The 10,502-nt window shown below is 40.0% G+C and overlaps 1 pseudogene; it reads left to right on the plus strand.

The window, feature by feature from the left end:
- Positions 1-257: 257 nt before the first annotated feature.
- LOC129561665 (retinoic acid receptor RXR-gamma pseudogene) lies at positions 258-836 on the plus strand (annotated as a pseudogene).
- Positions 837-10,502: the final 9,666 nt, after the last annotated feature.

Below are 10,502 nucleotides of genomic sequence, written 5' to 3' on the forward strand. Positions count from 1 at the left end.
TTTCTTGTTCAGTATCTCAAGCATCAGAAAAATAAGTTTAATTCCTGAAGGTAAGAACACTGAACTTGAATCAAATCTAGCTGCTTTGATTCAGCAAGCCCTAGCAGTTAAAGACATAGTTATCGAGAATTTTTGGATGTTTTTTATGTTTCTAAAAAAGGAAGTTCAGCAGACTGATGATTAAGACAAGTTGTCCAGCTACAAAAACGGCAAGCTGCTGGATGATTCATATTTGTGATGTTTTAAAGACAACATAAATGTCCTGCTTTGGGGAAAAACAAAAAAACAGTAAGCAGCTTTGCACTCTCTTTGAATGGGCCAAGTACTTTCCCCACTTCTCTGACCTCACCTTGGAGGACCAGGTTATTCTGTTCTGGGCTGGGTACAGTGGATTGGTGATTGCCTCCTTCTCCAACCATTTGGTTTCTGTGCAGGTTGGCATCCTTCTGGCCACAGGTTTATACAACCATCTGAACAATGTCCATAGCACTGGGTTTGACTCCATCTTTAACATAATTCCAGCTGAGCTAGTGCTCAAAATGAAGTAGATGAGGAAGTCAAAGCTGGGAAGCCTGAAAGCCACAGTGCATTTAATCCAGCTATCAAGGGTCTTTCCAATTTCCAAGAGGTTCTGTGAAAGATTATGTCATTCTTGAGACCAACACCAAGCAGAAGTATCTGGAAAAACTGGGTACCTTTGAAAAACTTCTGTGGTGCCCCCAGCCCTGCAGTTTATCAGCTTGAAATGCCTAGGCATCTCTTCTTCAAGATCATTGGGGAATATGCCCAGTGACACCTTTCTCATGGAAATGGAGATCCTGCTGCAGATCACCTGAGCCTCACCAGATACGGCTTCCCCTATCTGACAATTGTATATGATAAATGTAAACTAGTATAATAATATTGTGGTGTTTCCCAGGTGGTGTTAGTACACATGTTGACAATAAAATGTATAACAATGTCCAGTGAGATTTTCAACATATGTAGATGTAATAGATTTAGCAACTATTAATCTAAGATAATATAAGATAAACCTTCAGTGCAGTTCAGTTCAGTCACTCAGTCGTGACCGACTCTTTGTGTCCCCATGAATCACAGCACGCCAGGCCTCCCTGTCCGTCACCAACTCCTGAAGTTCACTCAAACTCATGTCCATCGAGTTGGTGATGCCATTCAGCCATCTCATTCTCTGTCGTCCCCTTCTCCTCCCGCCCCCAATCCTTCCCAGCATCAGACTCTTTTCCAGTGAGTCAACTCATCGCATGAGGTGGCCAAAGTATTGGAGTTTCAGCTTTAGCATCAGTCCTTCCAATGAACACCCAGGATCAATCTCCTTTAGAATGGACTGGTTGGATCTCCTTGCAGTCCAAGGGACTCTCAAGAGAGTTATGGGGGTATAAAGAGACCTAACTGGCAGCAAACATTCTGTATTTCATTGAAGTAGTACAACTTTATTTTGAAATGGCTGTGGACAGTTGAATATGTGTATTTAAGTTCCTAGAGTAACACAGTTATACAAAGAGATATAGTCCAAAATCTAATAGAAATAGATTAAAATAGAATGATCAAATAATCCAAAAGAAGGGACTAAAGGTAAAACAGAGCTACAAAAATCAGAGGGGATAAACAGAAAGCAGATGATAAATGAGACCATATTAATCAACTTCAGATATGAAATGATACCACCCTAATGGCATAAAGCAAAGAGGAATTAAAGAGACTCTTGATAAAGGTGAAAGGGAATGAAAAGCTGACTTAGAAATCAACATTAAAAAAATTAAGATCATGGCATCCAGTCCCATCTCTTCATGGAGAATGTGTGTTAGTGTATTAGTTGCTCAGTCAAATCTGATTCTTTGTGACCCATGGGTTATAGCCCACCAGGCTCCTCTGTCCATGGAATTCTCCAGGCAAGAATACTGGAGTGGGTTGTCATTTCCTACTCCAAGGGTCTTTCTGACCCAGGGATTGAACCCAAATCTCCTGCATTGCAGGCAGATTCTTTAATGTCTGAGTCACTAGGGAAGCTGGGTCATCCCAAAGACACAGAGAAATCTTAGCCTCCCCATGGAAAGCCTTGCTTTAGGTTTTACCAAGCCAACTTTTAATTTTTAACTGCGTATGCATTAAAGAGCCCCCTCAATATTTACGGTGAGATTTAATGTCTTCAGTTAACTAGGTACTTGCAAGTATGAGCTCCATTCCTTATGTCTTTCTACAATGGAGTCATATGGGAGCCACCTTTCAGCTGAGCCCCAGGTATTCCTTGATTTCTTTCAATTGCGCACCTCCTCCAGCACCTTTCCACTGGGTTAATAATCACCTGTTTGTTTGCTTTTATTCAACCAGTCCCTCACCCAGTGTCTTTAGAATGGGTAGGAATTTCTTAGTGTCTTTCAACTAAGCCCCAATCAGTGTCTAGGCCATGAGTGGGTATGCCCCAGATATTCCATTCGCCTGCTCCACCTCAGTGTCTTTCCTGCTGGGAGAGGGCAGGGAACCTGCTCCACTACCAAATAAAACTCATGAAAAATAGATGGGGAAAAATGAAAACAGTGATAGACTTCACTTTCTTGGGCTCCAAAATCACTGCGGATGGTGATGGCAACCATGAAATTAAAGGACACTTGCTACTTGGATGAAAAGCTATGACAAACCTAGACAAAGTATTCAAAAGCAGAGAAATCACTTTGCTGACAAAAGTCCATATAGTCGGTTTTTCCAATAGTCATGTATGGATGTGAGAGTTGGACCATAGAGAAGTCTGAGCACTGAATAACTGATGCTTTGAACTGTGGTTCTGGAAAAGACTCTTGAGAGTCCCTTGCATAGCAAGGAAATCACACCAGTCAGTCCTAAAGGAGATCAGTACTGACTAGTGAATGCAAGGGCTGATGCTGAAGTTGAAGTTTCAAGCCTTTGGTCACCTGATGCAAATAGCTGACTAATTGGTAAAGACCCTGATGCTGGGAACGATTGAGGGCAGGAGAAGAAGGGGGCAACAGATTTTGAGATTGTTGGATGGTGTCATTGACTCAATGAACATGAATTTGAGCAAATTCCGGGAGATAGCAAAGAACAGCAAAACCCGGCCTCTTGCAGTCCAGAGGATCCCAGAGTTGGATACAACATAGCAACTGAACAGAATATATCAACCATATGTGACTATATTCAGACATAATAATAATAATTGCATCAAATGTTAATGGACTAAGCACCAAGGACCAGAGATAGACAGAGGTAGATTAAAATATAGAACTGTACTACATGTGGCCTACAAGAAAAATATTTTAAATATAAATTTGCAAATAGATTGAAAGCAAAGGAATAGAATGAGTTTTATCATATAAACAGTAAGCTTAATAAGATTGGAATGGCTATCTTACTATTAGATAAAATAGACTTCAAGACAAAGAATACTATCAGAAATAAAGTAGAGCATTTTATAATGATAAAAGAGGGAAATCATCAATAGCACATATATCAAAATGTACATGCACCTCAAAATAATAAAATAGCTTCAAAATACATAAATTAAAAATTGAGTGAATTTCAGAAAGAGACAATTCAACAAACATAGGAGATACTAACATCCCTGTCCCAACAACTGATAGAACAAAAAGATGACAAATCATTAAAGATATAGATCTTAATCTCTCTATTCATCACTAAAAATATTATATATTCCATTATAATATTCAATGCTGTATACTCAATGCACATTATTTTCCATGGGAAAAGTGCTATTTATATTGACCATAAGTGGACCTTAAAATAATACTCTAAATTTAAAATGATGAAATACATAAAAATTTTATTCTCTAACAAAAATAAAATAAAATTAAAATAAGATGTAGAACTCTGTCTCAAATATTTAGAAATTAAAAAAATACATCTGCACAATTCATGGGCTAAACACCACACACCTGGGTGGGTGATAAATGAAATAAGAAAGGTAATTAGAAAATAGCTTACACTGAATGACAATTGAATCAGCTAAAGAAACACTTTTTGTGGGACATTCATAGCTTAAAATGTGTATGTTAGGAAAGAAAAATAATCTAGAATAAATGATTGATGATTCCAAATTAATGTATTAGAAAAAGAAATGCAAAACCCAAAGTAAATCGAACTAAAGAAACAATAAATAGAACATATATAAATGCAATGAAAACAGATAGGCAACGGAGACAATTAGAAAAGCTAAAAGATATATGTTGTTAAGTCATTGTCATCAACAAATTCCTAGGTAGACTAAATAAGAGAAAAAGAGGTAACAAAAACGACCAGTATAAGGGGCTATTACAGATATTTTAGAAATTAAGATGTAGTAATTGAATACTGTGAATGACTTTATACCAACAAATTTCATAACTTAGACAAATGGACATATTTCCTGAAAAAGATAACATCAAAATTGATACAACCTCTTCCCCCCAAATTGGAATAGTTCTGTATCTATTGAAGAAATTGAGTTTGTTATCAAAATATCTCCAAAAATTGTTAAGGTCCAGAGGATTTTGCTGTTGTATTTTACTAGACATTTAAGGAAAAAATTGCACACATTTAAGGCTATGGTTTTTCCCATGGTCATGTATGGATGTGAGAGTTGGACTGCGAAGAGAGCTGATCGCCGAAGAATTGATGCTTTTGAACTGTGGTGCTGGAGAAGACTCTTGATTGTCCCTTGTACAGAAAAGGAGATCCAACCAGTCCATTCTAAAGGAGATCAATCCTGGGGATTCATTGGAAGGACTGATGCTAAAGCTGAAACTCCAATACTTTGGCCACCTCATGCGACAAGTTGACTCACTGGAAAAGACTCTGATTCTGGGAGGGATTGGGGGTGGTAGGAGATGGGGACGACAGAGAATGAGATGGCTGGATGGCATCACTGACTCGATGGACATGAGTTTGAGTGAACTCCGAGTGTTGGTGATGGACAGGGAGGCCTGGCGTGCTGTGATTCATGGGGTCGCAAAGAGTGGGACACGACTGAGTGACTAATCTGAACTGAACTGAATGAATATAAATGTTTTCAGAAAATAAAGGAGGTGGGCTGATGTATCAATTTTTTTTGAATCCATTATAACCTTGATCATTGAGGAAGGCTTTCTTATCTCTCCTTGCTATTCTTTGGAACTCTGCATTCGGATGCTTATATCTTTCCATTTCTCATTTGCTTTTCACTTCTCTTCTTTGCACAGCTATTTGTAAGGCCTCCTTAGACAGCCATTTTGCTTTTTTGCATTTCTTTTCCATGGGGATGGTCTTGGTCCCTATCTCCTGTACAATGTCATGAACCTCCGTCCAGAGTTCATCAGGCACTCTATCTATCAGATCTAGTCCCTTAAATCTATTTCTCACTTCCACTGTATAATCATAAGGGATATGATTTAGGTCATACCTGAATGGTCTAGTGGTTTTCCCTACTTTCTTCAATTTCAGTCTGAATTTGGCAATAAGCAGTTCATGATCTGAGCCACAGTCAGCTCCTGGTCTTGTTTTTGCTAACTGTATAGAGCTTCTCCATCTTTGGCTGCAAATAATATAATCAATCTGATTTCGGTGTTGACCATCTGGTGATGTCCATGTGTAGAGTCTTCTCTTGTGTTGTTGGAAGAGGGTGTTTGCTATGACCAGTGCATTCTCTTGACAAAACTCTATTAGCCTTTGCCCTGCTTCATTCCATGCTCCAAGGCCAAATTTGACTGTTACTCTGGGTGATTCTTGATTTCCTACTTTTGCATTCCAGTCCCCTAGAATGAAAAGGACATCTTTTTTGGGTGTTGGTTCTAAAAGGTCTTGTAGGTCTTCATAAAACCGTTCAACTTCAGCTTCTTCAGTGTTACTGGTTGGGGCATAGGCCTGGATTACTGTAATATTGAGTGGTTTGCCTTGGAAAAGAACAGAAATCATTCTGTCATTTTTAAGATTGCATCCAAGTACTGCATTTCGGACTCTTTTGTTGACCATGATGGCTACTCCATTTCCTCTAAGGAATTCCTGCCCACAGTAGTAGATATAATGGTCATCTGAGTTAAATTCACCCATTCTAGTCCATTTTAGTTCACTGATTCCTAGAATGTCTATGTTCACTCTTGCCATCTCCTGTTTGACCACTTCCAATTTGCCTTGATTCATGGACCTAACATTCCAGGTTCCTATGCAATATTGCTATTTACAGCACCGGACCTTGCTTCTATCACCAGTCACATCCACAACTGGGTATTGTTTTTGCTTTTGCTCCCTCCCTTCATTCCTTCTAGAGTTATTTCTCATCTCCAGTAGCATACTGGGCACCTACTGACTTGGGGAATTTCTCATTCGGTATCCTATCATTTTGCCCATTGTTATTGTTCATGGGGTTCTCAAGGCAAGCATACTGAAGTGGTTTGCCATTCCCTTCTCCAGTGGACCACATTCGGCTGTGGTCCATGTGACCAGATCGACTAGTTTCCTGTGATTATGATTTCAGTGTGTCTGCCCTCTGATGGCCCCTCACAATACCTACCGTCTTATTTGGGTTTCTCTTACCTTGGGCTTCGGATATCTCTTCACAGCTGCTCCAAGTAAGCGCAGCCACTGCACCTTACCTTGGATGAGAGGTATCTCCTCAAGGCCGCCCCCATGACCTTGAACGTGGAGTAGCTCCTCTCGGCCCTCCTGCGCCAGCGCTGCCACAGCCTATTGGACGTGGGTTAGCTCCTCTCCGACGCCGCCTCTTTGTGTGGTCGGTTGCCCCAGGGCTGGCGTCTCTCGCGATAAGAAAGCCTTCCTCAATGATCAATGCAAAGAAACAGAGGAAAACAACAGAATAGGAAAAAAAAGAGATCTCTTCAAGAAAATTAGAGATATCAAGGGAACATTTCATGCAAAGATGGGCTTGATAAAGGACAGAAATGGTATGGACCTAACAGAAGCAGAAGATATTAAGAAGAGGTGGCAAGAATACACAGAAGAACTGTACAAAAAAGATCTTCAAGTCCAAGATAGTCATGATAACGTGATCACTGACCTAGAGCCAGACATCTTGGAATGTGAAGTCAAGTGGGCCTTAGAAAGCATCACTACGAACAAAGCTAGTGGAGGTGATGGAATTCCAGTTGAGCTATTTCAAATCCTAAAAGATGATGCTGTGAAAGTGCTGCACTCAATATGCCAGCAAATTTGGAAAACTCAGTAGTGGCCACAGGACTGGAAAAGGTCAGTCTTCATTCCAATCCCAAAGAAAGGGAATGCTAAAGAATGCTCAAACTACCACAGAATTGCACTCATCTCACACACTAGTAAAGTCATGCTCAAAATTCTCCAAGCCAGGCTTCAGCAATATGTGAACCATGAACTACCAGATGTTCAAGCAGGTTTTAGAAAAGGCAGAGGCACCAGAGATCAAATTGCCAACATCCGCTGGATCATGGAGAAAGTGAGAGAGTTCCAGAAAAACATCTATTTCTGCTTCATTGACTATGCCAAAGCCTTTGACTGTGTGGATCACAATAAACTGTGGAAAATTCTGAAAGAGATGAGAATACCAGACCACCTGACCTGCCTCTTGAGAAACCTGTATGCAGGTCAGGAAGCAACAGTCCGAACTGTACATGGAACAACAGACTGGTTCCAAATAGGAAAAGGAGTACGTCAAGGCTGTATATTGTCACCCTGCTTATTTAAGTTATATGCAGAGTACATCATGAGGAACGCTGGGCTGGAAGAAGCTCAAGCTGGAATCAAGATTGCCAGGAGAAATGTCAGTAACCTCAGATATGCAGATGACACCACCCTTATGGCAGAAAGTGAAGAGGAACTCAAAGGCCTCTTGATGAAAGTGAAAGAGGAGAGTGAAAAGGTTGGCTTGAAGCTCAACATTCATAAAACAAAGATCATGGCATCTGGTCCCATCACTTCATGGGAAATAGATGGAAAAACAGTGGAGACAGTGTCAGATTTTATTTTTTTGGGCTCCAAAATCACTGCAGATGCTGATTGCAGCCATGAAATTAAAAGACGCTTACTCCTTGGAAGGAAAGTTATGACCAACCTGGATAGTATATTGAAAAGCAGAGACATTACTTTGCCAACAAAGGTCCGTCTAGTCAAGGCTATGGCTTTTCCCGTGGTCATGTATGGATGTGAGAGTTGGACTATGAAGAAGGCTTATCGCCGAAGAATTGATGCTTTTGAACTGTGGTGCTGGAGAAGACTCTTGAGAGTCCATTGGACTGCAAGGAGATCCAACCAGTCCATTCTAGAGGAGATCAATCCTGGGTGTTCATTGGAGGGACTGATGCTAAAGCTGAAACTGCAATATTTTGGCCACCTCATGCGACTAGTTGATTCACTGGAAAAGACTCTGTTGCTGGGAAAATTTGGGGCCAGGAGGAGAAGGGGACGACAGAGAATGAAGGTGGCTGGATGGCATCACCGACTCTGTGGACATGAGTTTGAGTGAACTCCGGGAGTTGGTGATGGACAGGGAGGCCTGGCGTGCTGTGATTCATGGGGTTGCAAAGAGTCGGACACGACTGAGCGACTGAACTGACCTGATGACCTTGATATTAAAATTCGACAAAGAAATTTAAAAAAAAGGAAAGAGAAAGAAAATTTCAGAAATGGTTTACTGATAGATGCTGCATTGATCCTTAATATATGTTAATAAATTATAACCAATAACATGATAGGAAAGTTCCTAACAGAGCACATGTTGCTTAATTGCTAAGTTGTGTCCAAGTCTTTTGCGACCCCATGGACTGTACCTCACCAGGCTTGTCTGTCCATGGATTTCTGAGGCAAAAATACTGGAATTCATTGTCATTTCCCTCTCCAGGGGACCTTCCCAACCCAGGAATTGAACCTACACCCCCTGTGTCTCCTGCATTGCAAGTGAATTGATTACTGCTGACCCACTGGTAAAACCACAACAGAGCATATAATGTGTTAAATTTCCAACAAATTATTATTACTTTATTTTCCTAGGGTTGCCGTAACAAAAGTATCATAAACTGAGCTGGTTTAAACAATAGAAATTTATTGTCTCAAAATCTGGAAAATCTGGATGTCTGAAGTCAAAATAATGGTAAGGTTGGTTCTTTCTGAGGGCTTGAGGGACAATTTTTTTCACTGCTGCTGCTGCTAAGTCACTTCAGTCGTGTCCGACTCTGTGTGACCCCATAGACGGAAATTGCTGTCAATCTTTAGCATTCTTTGGCTTGTGGATGCTTCACTCCAATCTCTGCTTTTATCTTCATATGGTTCTCCCTGGTGTGCCTCTCTGCCCTGTGTCCTAATTTCTACATGTTATAAGATATATCAGTCATATTGAATTTAGGGTCCAACCTAATGACTTCATTTTAACTTGATAACCTCTGTAAAGGTCCTTCTAAGTAGAGCCATAATCAAAGATATTGGGATCCAGTTTCAATCCCTGGGTTGGGAAGATCCCCTGGAGAAGGGCATGGCAACCCATGCCTGTATTCTTGCCTGGAGAATTCCATGGACAGAGGAGTCTGGCCGGCTATAGCCAGGGGTCTTAAAGAGTCAGACATGACTGAGTGACTAATACTAATGACTTCATTTTAACTTGATTACCTCTGTAAAGTTCCTTTTAAATAAAGTCACAATCAAAGATATTAGGAGATTGGGAATTAGGGTTCCAACATATCTTTTCTGAGGAATACAATTAAACCTCGTAGAGGAAGGAATTTATTGCAAGAATATAGAAATATCAGTTAAAAAATTAAAAGTTCTGTTTTATACTGAAAAAAAGTTATCTCTGAAAACTCTCTGTTTATGCATCACACTTGTGAGGACCAGTTGTTTACCCAAGTCTAGCTGGTGGTGTTTCAAAGCCACTCTGGTACTCACTGTACAGAATTAATCTAGATGAACCCCTCTTTATCTGCTTGATCTTGCTGTTAAAATAAATTGTTCTTCAGCTTCTCGTTCTACAAATATGGCTCTATATTTAGCATTTGCCTGGCTCTTTTGATGAATGACCAGGTTCACTTTTCTGCTTGACTCGGTTGATGTCATCTAGGAAACCACTTTTGGAGTTTTCAGTCTTTTCCCAAAGCCCTTTGTGTTCATCTATCAAGTCCAGTTTTAGTACCATGAAAATGACTGCCTTTACACATCCTCTGTTCAGTCTCCCACAGAAAATGCCCTTACTGATATTTCTGATCAAAGCAAAACAACTCTGTGCTCTCTTCCATGTGACAGCACTTAAAAATATTTGAAGAGAATGATTTTATGCTTTTCATGTACTGCTTTTTCTTTTCAATTGCCCATCTAAGCCTTGTTTTCCTTAAATTCTTACATATCCTATAAGAATAAACCTAGACCTGCCTATCGAAAAATTCTGCAAACCTCAAACCCTGGCTCTGTTAATCATTACTTCTACCAAGTTGTAGTTCTCTGCATGCTTTAGAATATCTATTATAATTTATTGTAATTATTTATTTAATTTTATTCTACCCACAATGTTATCTGCCTTTTGAGTGTGG

Source organism: Moschus berezovskii, chromosome 5, assembly GCF_049115385.1.
Source record: "Moschus berezovskii isolate FMDL1 chromosome 5, NW_MosBer_1.0, whole genome shotgun sequence".
Lineage (NCBI taxonomy): Eukaryota > Metazoa > Chordata > Mammalia > Artiodactyla > Moschidae > Moschus > Moschus berezovskii.